The sequence below is a fragment of the Solanum tuberosum genome, unplaced genomic scaffold (assembly GCF_000226075.1).
Source record: "Solanum tuberosum cultivar DM 1-3 516 R44 unplaced genomic scaffold, SolTub_3.0 scf00210, whole genome shotgun sequence".
Taxonomy (NCBI): Eukaryota; Viridiplantae; Streptophyta; class Magnoliopsida; order Solanales; family Solanaceae; genus Solanum; species Solanum tuberosum.
In genome coordinates, this window is record NW_006239135.1 from 19,657 (window position 1) to 33,063 (window position 13,407).

General features: G+C 34.9%; 1 pseudogene; it reads right to left on the reverse strand.

The window, feature by feature from the left end:
- Positions 1-2,243: 2,243 nt before the first annotated feature.
- On the reverse strand, positions 2,244-8,174 carry LOC102599845 (putative late blight resistance protein homolog R1B-17; annotated as a pseudogene).
- Between the last annotated feature and the right edge of the window lie 5,233 nt (positions 8,175-13,407).

Here is a 13,407-nt window from a genome sequence, read left to right on the forward strand (position 1 = left end):
CAGCTTGCATAAATGTGGCATGAAGATCCATCCTCCTCTATTTCAACACCTTCACCAAGTTGTTGCACAGCTTGCATAAATGTGGCATGAAGATCCATCCTCCTCTATTTCAACACCTTCACCAAGTTGTTGCACAGCTTGCATAAATGTGGCATGAAGATCCATCCTCCTCGATTTCGACACCTTTCACCAAGTTGTTGCACAGCTTGCATAAATTTGGCATGAAGATCTATCCTCCTCGATTTCAATACCTTTACCAAGTTGTTGCACAGCTTGCATAAATGTGGCATGAAGATCCATCCTCCTCGATTTCGACACCTTTCACCAAGTTGTTGCACAGCTTGCATAAATGTGGCATGAAGATCCATCCTCCTCGATTTCAACATCTTCACCAAGTTGTTGCACAATTTCCATAAATGTGGCATGAAGATCCATCCTCCTCGATTTCAACACCTTCACCAAGTTGTTGCACAACTTCCATAAATGTGGCATGAAGATCCATCCATCCAATTTATGTTCTTCGCCTAATAATCTTATCAATAGCATTACTTTGACTATTATGTTAATTTCTTTTATGCTTTTTGTACCTCTCTTCCTCACAACTTGATTAGGAGGTTCAAAGACTCACTGGAGAACAACAACATAACTTACAAAAGCAACCAAATCCATCTAAATTTCATTCTTATACACAACTAATGTCATATCACATATCCCAACAAACGACTCAAACCCATGGATCCCCAAGCATATGGCACAAGCAATAACTGGAATCTTTAGTATTAATCTCAAACTTGCTATGGTGATACAAAAGATTGAGAGAAGATTTTCTCACAATAAGGTGCTAGCATAAATTCTGAACATGGGATTATTAGTCTCGTGTTCAGATTTTTGACTTCCTTCTATTAGGTGCCTATAAACATATTGCCACACATTCTTGAGTTCCACTGTTGAATGGAACATTTCAATACGTTTCTAGAAAACATTCCAATAAACTGAATTCAAATGAGTTCCCTATGAACTTCCAGGAACTACTTCAAGAAATATACTTATCTAAACCACCTGAATTACCCTCTTTAGTTCAACCAAATGATATCTTCGCATGGTTGAATGACTTGAATCAAGATTTAGGACTCAACCGTTTCAATATACTAAATTTGAATGAGCTCCCTATAAACTTCAACAAACAACTTCAAGAAGTATACTTATCTCAACCACATGATATACCTTCTTTAGTTCCATCAAATGATTTCTTCGCTCGGTTGAATGGTTGGATTCAAGATCTAGAACTCAACAATATTAATGTTTGAAATCCAAATGAGTCCCCAATGAACTTCAACAAACCACGTCAAGAAGTATACTTACCTCAACCCACTATAGAAAAATAGGCATTTAGTGGCAATAGACTTTTCTTTTAGCAAAAATATTTATGTCATAGAAATATTTAGTGACAATTGAGTTAATATTATTGTATTCAGAGTGCCAAAGCCTCTAGTGATATTTATATAAAGTATTGATTATTACCGCTAAATAATTATCGCAAAATTTATTATTTATTGTAGTGACCACCTGTAGTACCTTCTTTAGTTGAATCGAATGATCTCTTCACAAGATTGAACAGTTGGAACCAACAACCAGAACTCGACAATTTCAATGTACTAAATTTGAACGAGTCCCTTATGAACTTCAACAAACCACTTCAAGAAGCATATACTTACCTCAACCACCTGCAGTACCTTCTTTGGTTCCACCAAATGATTTCTTCTCAGGGTTGAATGGGTAGAACCAATACACAGAACTCGACAATTTCAATGTACTAAATTCAAATGAGTTTCCTATGAACTTCAACGACCACTTCAAGAAGAATACTTACCTCAACTACTTGTAGTGCCTTCTTTAGTTCAACCATATGATTTCTTCGCAGGATTAAATGGCTGGAACCAAGATGTAGAACTCGACCATTTTGATGTACTAAATTCAACAAACCACTTTAAGAAATATACTTATCTCAAAAACCTACAATACCTTCTTTAGTCCCACCAAATGATCTCTTCACATGATTGAATGGTTTGATTCAACAGCCAGAACTCAACAATCTCAATGGTGAAATGATGACAAAAAGTTCAAATTGCTACTTATTAATTACAACTCAACTCAAAATAATATCTCCACAACACCGGTTGTGAATAGAGAGCCCCCCCGTCCCACGCCAACACAAATAGATAAATTGGCAAGAGGCTTAACAATCTGCATATAATTGACATTTTTTTAGAATACTCACAAACACATAAAATTCACTAACATTACTGTTAAACTCGGCATCAACGATTTGAAATTAGCTTCACAGAAGTATTCCACAATACACATTTAGAATCCAACATAAAATTCTCCGATGAGATAACAGATCAGATTTTTCATATTCACAACTCACTGATATATCAACTAGAAAATTATCTAGATCAGAGTTGTCAACCATTGTAGAAGCCTCAACAACAGTAACCTTTGGTTTCTTCAGCTTACTATTCATCACTAAAACACCACCATTCTTGATGACACCACTCAATTGCAACAGAAAGCATACATCATGGACACATTCAAATGTTGAAGTACATTCCACACTCCTGTCAACTCCTCTGCCATCAGTCATCACAACAATTACCTGATCAAGAATCAAAGAAAAGGCGATCAATTATGACTCGTGGCTGCCTTTTTCTTTTCTTTTTGGTTGCAAATTGATCCATCAGGGAAAAAAACTAAACAAGATTGTGGATCAAGAATGCTGAAGATCAGTCATGAATGTCAAATCAATCAGTTGAAACAACATACCAAAGGATACGAGGAAAGACTGAATTTCTCTCCTACATTATCCGAAGACGTTTATTTATAAAAAAAAAAGTCAATCCAGCTTGTGATATTTTCTGAATTTAGGAAATTTTCATTTCCTATATCTGTAGAAGAGAAAATGAGTTCATAATTACTGCCAGAATTCTCTACAGAAAATGAGGAGGAAACAAGAAAGTTTTCATTTTGTATAAAAAATGGAATGAAACAAATGTCATACCTTTGCAACGGATCACTTGCCAGACAGTGCTTGACATTTTTTCGTGATTTCTTATTGAGCATTGATATATACAGAAAAAGGAGAAACATGACAGAAAAGAGTCTATGATCAATCGAAAAAAACTTAGCAATCAGTAGCAGTGTTAAAATATAAGAGGATGGGCGTTTCGGCTAGCTGCAGAACAGACTTCAGCGCGAGCATGGCTACAACAATTTGCTAAGAAAGAACTCCATCCACCCTGCCCGTGCTTTTAATTCTATTGTCAAATTCAAACACATCCTCATCAGTTTGAGATCGACATGGAGTAACTAATAGAAATCAAGCATCTAATCTGAAAGACCACCATGGTAAAATGACAAGCACTTACTTGAATCACAGATTTTCACCAGCTATCCTGTATTGAACATAGTGTTATCAAATTAGATGCACGTAAATACTCAAAAACAGCACATAGGAGTTTGTTTCTACTTACTTCCATAATGATGAGGTTAAGACGGTCGCATCCTTCAATCGCTTCGACTTCTTCCTTGATTCTCTCAGCTGAAGCCTCCAGAAATTTATTCTTGCACTGAATCAACTTAACCAGTTTCAGTGTTGGAATATAAGCAAAGCTAATGGGGATCTCCTCGAGCTCATCACACCATTTTATCACAAGTGTTTCGAGCTGGGGAAAGGATTCCTCCGAGGCATCCCACCTTGAGATAGCTAATGACACCAGTTTCAAGATCTTAAGTTTATGCAATGTGATATCTCCAAGGCACCATTCTTTGGATTGAATAAGATCTCCAGCTGCTAATCGGAGATACTCCAGATTTGGTAGTCCCGCAATGACAGGAATCGTGCTTTCTATATGAATGTTGTATAGTAACAACTTCTTTAAATTTGAAGGCAACTGTAACTTGGATACAGCTTGGGACGACTTAATGTACAGGCGAAGTATGCGAAGCTGCTTAAAGCTCTCCAATTTGAGACAAATCTCTGCAGAATCATCATCGCTGTGAACAGAGATGTGAAGTTCTTGAAGATTAGGACACCTCCGTGACAACACATCCAGGCTATCAACTTGATCAATTGGAAATACAACATCCCTTAATATCCTCAAATTTTCCAATTTAGAGGATTCTTCAAAGATCCCCTGCTTGTTGTTTATCAAATCAAATTCAGCAGTAAAAATCTCAACATGCCTTAATTTTTCCATTTTCCAAAAAGTGGTTGGCAACAATGTAGAGCGGAAACTACAATTCACAAATAAAGTTTCCAGATGGGGCAGATGAAATTCTGGATGAAAATTAAAGCCAAGTGTGTAAACTGCGAGGTACTTCAGGTGAATTAGTGGTTGCAATTGAGCTGACCGCAAAAGAGCCACACATTGAGAACTTAAATCCAAGACCTTAACAAGCCTCAGTTGATAAACATCATGGAAGGGATTCCAACCATAACCTACACCATTCGTCGTTATCAGTGACCTCAAGTGTTGGTAGAAAGTCTTCGTCTGTGTTTTGGATCTCAGAGATGCAAACTTGGAATGCTCATTATTGAAACTGCAACTCACACTACTTCCGTTCCAATCAGAAGGTCGAAACTGGTAATGGTTTGCCTTCACTACCAGCATAAACTTTTCTTCTCTACTCTTCTCCAAGCAAAAGTGAAACACTACATCATGGACGTAACAGTATTTGACTTTACTATTATATCCTCTCTTTGAAACCATTACCACATTACTGTGGATGAGATCCATCAAGTAACCTTCAGCTGTCTCTTCCATTAATCTCCCAGATTCACTGTTTTGCACGAATCCTTCTGCGATCCATAAACTTATCAATTTAGGCACTCGAATAATCACATCCTCCGGAAACATCCCCATGTAGAGAAGGCAAGGCTTTAAATAATCGGGTAAGTTATCATAACTTAAAAGCATACTTGCCCGACTATAGTCTTTAGTCTCACAATCAAGATAGGAAAATAGAGCTTTTTTAACTTCACGCCACCAAGATTCATTCATTTTATCCCTTTTAATTATTCCAGCAGCCAAGATAACCACAAGAGGCAATCCTTTGCACCTTTTTGCAAGTGCTAGACTCACATTTTGTAGTTCGGGTGGGCAACCTTCCTGCTGAAATACTCGTTTCTGCAACAATTTGCAACTCTCTTCTGGTGTGAGGAATGGAAGGAAATAAGGATCAATATGGTGCACGACATGGGCACCGACTTTCTCAAGTCGAGTTGTTATTACTATTCTGCTTCTATTTCCAACATCTGGAAAGCAAAGCCTTAAGTCATCCCACACCGTACAATCCCACATATCATCCAAGACAATAAGATATCTCGTACTCATTAACCTTCTCCTCAACAGGTCGGCAAGGACGTCATCCTTATTTCCATTGTCCTTAGAACCTGTAACTTGACTGAAAATCGCTTGTAATAGCTCTCTTCGATTATATGTTTGGGAAATGATGCACCATGCTCGAACATCAAAATGGTGAACAATGCTGACATTATTATACAACTTTCGAGCACAAGTTGTTTTGCCTTGTCCCCCCATCCCAACAATAGGGATGACATCTAGTTCATTTATCCCTCGAGTGAGATGATGACTTATTTTTTCTTCCGCTTTCTCAAAACCCACAATCTCCTCGTCATTCATAAGATTGCTATATTCAATTGGCAGATGTTTAGATAGCTCAACCACAGAGTTGGGCCTCACAGAGAGGTTCTCCGACCACATCTTGGTCACCTCCGTATAGATATGCTTGATCTCTTTTATGATTCCTGGAAGTGAACAAAAGGAATGTTCAAGAACCTTACATTGAACAAGAATCAAGTCAATAGCAACTTCAGCTTCATATGCCAAACTGACAGTACACTTCTGAAAATCTTTAAGAATTTCATGTTCGTTCTGCACCTTTGCAGCCTCTTTAAAAACATGTGATAGAGATGAGAGCTCTTTCACTAAAATGCCAACATGAGGCTTCATCATGAAACCAAAACCTGTTTCAGATTTCAACATCTCATTCAATTTTCTAAGCAGAGAATCAACAAAGCTCAATCCACCAACAGTGGGAAACTCATGAGATGGAATGAATTTTAAGGATTTATAGTATGTTTCCACTCGTGCCTTTAGATCTTCAGTTTTCTCCAATATCTGTATCGTCCCAAGATCAATCTTTCTGGCGTCTTCTTCGATTATAGATCCTACAGGAAGCATTTGAACTACACATAGTATGTCGCCCACAAGAACTCCAATCATTTCTAAGACTTCATTCAACCTCTTCTCATTAATAACATCATTTGGCACTCCACCGAGAAAAACCAACAAAAACTCTATCACCGCATCAATGTTTTGAGCAGATACATTAGTTGTGAAGTTCTTAGGTTTTTATTTCTAAGATACACCAGAAGACTACGGAGATGACGTGAAAATATTTTTAGTAATTTCTTGTCCTTGAAAGTTCTTGATCGAGTAAACTTTGAAGCCTTTAGCTCACTGAGAAAAATCTTCTTCATTTCCAGCTCCACTAGCACAACCAAGAATAGTAGATAAGGAGGCTCAATCTCGAAACAAAATGTATCATCTCCATCCTCTTCTAAATCTTTATCAGTATCATCTTCAAGCTCTTTTAAATCGGCATCATCTTCATCCTCTTTTAAATCGACATCATCTTTATTAACCCAAAGAGAAAGACAGAAGTGTCCCACATTTTCAGCCATAAACTGAATTCGGGTCCGCAGACCTATCAACTTCTCATGGTCAACATAACTATTTAACTCTGTGCCATATAAGTATCTAAGATATCTCATTTTCTTCTGAAGCATTTTGATTTCTTTTATCAAAACATGGCCAAACTTGACTAGATACCTCAATGCATCGTTTAGATTCTTGTTGAGATAATCCATATAATCTAACAGATGGAAATCATCCAGCTCATAATTCAACCTTGAACTAGTATTACCTTCAACAAATTCCCGCAACTGTGATACTAGCCTTTCCACATTAAGGTAAGTAGTAGTTTCGGTTTCGCCATGAACAGAGTAAAACATCACCTCAATCAATTGGGCCTTCTTTTTCATTTTGACCATGAAAAAACCATTAGGCACCAAAGTATCAGAGTAGTTGATAAAAGTTCTGAAAAATCTTAGCTCAATTTCAAGTGTCTCAATTTGATCAATCTTGACCCTATTCATATCGCCTCCACATTTGATCTCTTTTAGGTGATCTAACACAACTTCAATGACATTTTCAGCCATCTATGCCTGCAAGTTCACACAACAAGGGAAAATATATCGAAAAAAGTATAAAGAAGGACAAATATAGCTTAGACATTTTTGTCTTGGTACATTTTGGTATGTCCTAATGTGAAAAGAAAATCATATAATTGGGGATACGCGCGACCTAAATAGGTTTCAATTAGAAACAAGGGCATAATATATAAACATGTCATTTAACTTGGTTTCAGTTGTCATCTATGTCCTCCAACTTTCAGTGTACATAAATACACTTAAATTTGTATAAAGTTGAACAAATAGACACTATCATCCAATTTACAAAGCTAGCACAATCAATTATGTTGTTGGTCAAGCATAGTGACTTCTTAACCAACTAGTTATTGTTGGCACAAGAACATTCCTTTCAAATGCTCAAGAATTTTCAGATATAACGTTACACCCAAGAGTGTAACCTAATAGTCAATGAAATTAGGTGGAGAACCACGAAGTCTCAGGTTCACTTTCCTCCCAATTAATCTAAGCCTTGGTGGGCAAAGTTACCAGCGCCCCCTTTCTCTCTCCTTATTAAAACCCCCAAATTCGATAATTAACACGCACTCTCACCTCATTAAATCACTTAACTAGAGTAAATTTGCATTATTTGATGTAAGCAACAAATTCACATAATCTAGCAAGATATATTAGGTTTCACTTTTCAGTAGATGAATAATAATCTCTTGAAATTTTCTGAAAAAACTTCTAAAGTATGAAAAATATAATTATGGATCAACAAACTCACCTCAATGATTATGAATTCAATCTGCCACAAGGTGTTGTCTAGTACAAGGAGATCAAAAATTAATTAAGAGTTTTGAATGGCATAATCAAAGTGTATGTATCGATCAGCTCTGACTAATTGCATAAATAATTTATTTAATGGTAGGTAAACAACAATTTTGCCTAATTATTATAATTAATAGTTGTTATCATTTCATTTATATAGGCTAATTGACTGATAATATGAACTATGAATTATTAATAATGGTAGGTAAACACTGAACAACGATTATTGGTTTATATGGGTATATTTGACCTCTCGCAAAGTTCAGGGTATATATGATCAGTGTCACACATAATTTTTCGTCCCTTCTTTAATTTGATGACTAATTTGAATTTTAAATATCTCTCTTCAATAACTTATACAGATGAAATGTTGTGGCCGGAAATAATCAGTATTAGAATAATGGTTAATCTAGGTTAGGTATTCAACTATAATAAATGTACCAAAGATCATTAACAAGATTTGAATAGACTGAATCTTGACAAGAGTTTGAGTACTTCCTTTTTGAGATATCAGAATTATTTTTTCAATACTAATCATAGTAATAGAAACTCACTCCTGAACATTTATTTCCACTTTTCTAGGGGAATGTAACAATCTTTGGCAATAGTTTCTTTAGGGTGGAAATTGTACTTCCTTACATTTATGTATTTTTTTGTAACTCGCTATACTTTCTTTTTGGTATTTGGAGTCTTTTGAAAATAGTCTATCTACCTCCACAAGATAGCGGTAAGGTATGCGTACATTATAACATCTTCATACTCCACTTATGGGATTCGACTTGGTATGTTGTTGTTGTTGTTGTTGTATTTATCTCCTAATAATTTGAGTCTATATTATTATTTATCTTATATTGATCTTTTTTTGCTATTTTATTATTTTTATTCTCAACATTGAACTTTCTCCTACAAAACTTATAGAGCTAATGTTACTTACAAGTTTTAAAAGAACAAAATTTGCATGTTGGTGTCTTCTTCAAAACTTCAAAAAGTGCAACAAGCCAACAAGCAATCATTATATTGAAAGAACGCAATACAATTTCGATATTGTTATATCAACTTATGAAATTCTTGAAGCAAGTTATATTATTCTAACTTTATTTTATAGTTTTCTTGAAAAAAAAATTATTGGTGATATCCTTAGTTCATAAGTTTATATATTCTTGTTTAGTTATTATTAAAATTTATTCAATTTAAATATCTCAACTAAAAAATATGATTCAGTCTTACAAAAAGAGAGATAAAGAGAAATACTTGAAGGATTAAATAAATTCCAAAAAGGAGCTCTTGATAGATTTTTCCAATTAAAAAGAGTTGACTCTTTTCCAAATACATATATTGCTTACAAAATAATATTAATAATTCATGTAACCGTTGGCTCAGATGAAAAAAAATTGCAACTAAAATCAATAAAATCTTATTTAAGATCAACAATGTTTCAAGAGAGATTGAATGGATTAGTTATATTATCAATTGAAAGAAATTATTAAAATGCAGTAAAACCTCACTAAATTAATATAGTTGAGACCATGAAATATTATTTTTTGTACAAGTATTATTTAATCGATAAATTAATAATTGTTAATTTATAGAGTGTTTTGAGATTCAACGTTGTGATGATGGGTTAATAAGAGCTTTCAAGATATATTATTGCAACTGATTTTACCCTAGGATATTAGCAGTGGCGGAGCCACCTTATTGCTAGGGGGTTCATCCGAACCCCCTTCGGCGGAAAATTATATCATTTATACATGGTTAAAATATTTTTTAGGTATATATTATAGACGTCGAACCCCCTTCGGCTACTTCGTATGTTTATATCTTCAGATTTCGAACCCCCTTATTAAAGATTTTGGTTCCGCCACTGGATATTAGAAGGCTATGAAGTGGGACATGAAACCGATTCATGAAAGATTAATGTTTTGGATACTATCAATTTTGCAATCCCAACTTGGACGAATAAGTGTTCAGCAAGAGACAACAACAAATTGTTGTCGACACTACAAAATTTGTTTGGATGATGAAATCTTAGAGAATTTGAATGAATGCACATGTGAAAACGTCATTCAAAAACTTGAGGTCATAATTAATGATCTCGGTTACCACAATAAAATGGATGTCAATAACCTATTGAATTATCCATGTGAAAATAATACATATTCAGAGATCCAGAGCTTAGAAGAAATTGTGGATATAAAAAAACAATGTTGATGATGAAGTTGTAAATGATACAATACCTTTAGAACCAGTTGTGTGTAAGGAAACACTTATCGTATCTAGAACTCTACAATTTTTTATGGTATAGTTCGAAAAGATAACACCAAAACTTTTGGATGCAATAAAAAAAGTTAGAGATGGGCTTCAACTAGATATAAAGTTTAACAAAAAATAAAACACAGTAGAGAGTCACATTTCACTAAATTGTCTTAGATATATTTGCACATTTAAAGAATTATTAATTTATAATATTAATGGGATCATATATTTATATAGGGGTCTTCTGAAAATATATTATCTTATCAAAATAAGTGACCATATATTTTCAATTTGCCCAAGTCGGGATCGAAGAAAAATATTATCTTAGATAGATTAACTTACCAAGTATTAATTTAGTGAGATTTTATTGTAAACTGACTATAAAATAGTATAATTACTTCGCATCTAAAAAACCTAAAAGATAGATTTTAAATAAAAGTATATATGACGGTCTTTCGTTTTAAAAAAATAAATATAAATATTAGGGATCCTCTATAAAATTTTGCTTTAAGCCTCCAATCTTGTTAAGTCGGCGGCCATGCTCGTAGGGAGCAGTATCGCCATCTCCATTGATTTTTCAACATGGTCTCTACGGCGCCAATCTCTTCTCTGGCGACTTTGCAAACGCATTGATCTGCTTCGCCGGTGATATTTTTTCATCTCTGCTACACCGATCTTCTTTTTCGGTAATCCTTCAAAACTCACATCCCCTAAAGTGAACTTCTCCGATGAAGGATTTTCTAGATCGGCAGCTATCGAAACCAGATCTAGTGTGACTCTCATGCCGCCCACCACCACTTCTCACACCGTTGACTTTCTACATCTCTCTGACAACTTTTGACGCCTCTTTGGCGACCCACTTCTTGTGCCAGATTCAGATTCTTACGCACTCACTGACCTCTATCACTACTCCGGTAAAGTACGTTCGATCTCCTCTTCAAGTTTCAGGTTCTATCTTTCCAAAGTTTTTTTTCTAGATTTGCTTGAGGTTGCCTTTAATTTTTTATTTTTATATTTGTTTCCATTACTATACAAATTTAGAATTACTTTCGGATCTAGTTTTCAGATATTATCTTTCTTGTCTAATGGGGAATTTGAATTAAGGGTGACAAAAGAGTTTCAAAATGAAGAAAAAGTGACAAGTTTTAATATTGAGTAGAGGTGACAATTTTATGATTAGTGCTAATAACAATAATTTTAAAACCCTCAAGTTTATTATTTACATAAAAGCCCTATTTTCCCCATTCCACACCCTCCCTTCTCTCCACCCTTCTGCCGCTGCCATCCCTTCCCCTTCTATCATCATAACCGTCGATGTCACTACTCCATCATCACCACTTCCTCTTCTACCACACCCATCAGTTCTTCCTCCATTGCCATCACTTTCTCTTCTTCTTCCTCTTTTACCACTATTGTTGTCACCTCCTTCTTCTCTACCTCTGCCTCCACAACAACCATCACCTCCACCTTCGTTGTTATTACTAACATCTCATTTGCCACTCTACCACCCTCTCTTTTACCTCACTAGCTACAACAATTATTGTAGTTGTTGCAGCAACTTCAGCAGTTGCTGAACAAACTCCAATAGTTGATACAATAACTTCAGCAGTTGCTACGACAACTTACCAGTTGTTGTAACAACTTCAGATGTTGCTTGATTTTCTAAAAAAAAAAAATCAATGACTTTAACTTCAAAAATTTTAAAATTAAAGCAAATTAGTTTGTGAAATAGGACCAAAAAGAGAAAAAGAAAACGTGATAAAAATAATGAACGACAACAACAATGATAGCAACAACAAAGAAGAAGAAGAAGTAAATGGAAGAACAGAAAAAGAAATGAAGAAGAAGAAGAGGGAAGAAGAAATCTGGAAAGAGAAAGAAAGAAGGAAGAAGAGGGAAAGAGATTCTAAATTTTGAAATTTAAGAAGAGAGGGAAAACTTTTCAAACATTTTGAAATATTAATGTATACCCCAATTTTTTTAATTATTCTAATCAAGTCTACTTTTTATTAATCCTATTTGACTAAGTCAATGTTACCTATTTTAATTTAAAGACTTGAGTGATACCTTATACTCATTTCTCTCGACTCTCTGTTTATTGATCCATAGCGCTAGATAATATTTTTCTTCTATTTTTAGTATAGTTATTTGGTTATATACGCTCTTAATTGTATTACTTCCAGGGGTGGTGTAACAAGCAATCGTTATGTTCTTCGTAAGTAGAAAGTAGCAGAATATCAAGTAAGTGTATTTATAAATCAATGAGAGATGAAATTAGGATTGTGTATTTGTTATGAAGCCATAACTAAGTAAGATCGCATATTAGTAACTTCTTTTGGTGTGTAGCATGCCAAAGGTAAGCTAATTTTACATGAGTAGTTGACACCCTAAATAGATCAATATCACCACGCAACTTGATTCATCTACGAGTGTTTGCTTTACTAACTCTTATCTTTGATTCCAAATTAAATATTTTCAAGCAAGGTCAAGCTATTAGATAAGGGTTGATAGTCTTAAATCTCTGTTGTATAGTCCATTTTTCCATTGTTACCCTTTTGGTTCAGCAAGTAAGAATAAGGTGAGTTCTAACGTTTGCAACCATTAAAAAAATAATACGAAGGGAAAAACAATACACACATGTACTCTGTTCAAGAATTACTAAATATTAGGTCTACTTAGTTAAGTCTTTATAGTTCCCCCAACCCTAGTTGTGGGTTTAGTTACTCATAATTGTACGATATTGTCACTCCATGAGCCTACACCCTGGACGTGGTCGGCACTGAGAACCATTGTTGATCCCCAAGCTAACCTTTGGTCTGACTGACTAATTAGTGGAAGAGAGAATGTTGAGTCCATAGACAGGGGTGTATATGACGGCTCAACTTAAGATAAGAAGTCTCACATCGACAAAACACAGAAGAGATGTTGGGTATATAAGTAAGCAGAATTTACCAACTAGTGACGCATTGTAAAGTCATGAGGGCCTAGGCCATTACAAATACGATCAATGATTAATCAATAATACATAATCACACTTACAAGATGAATAG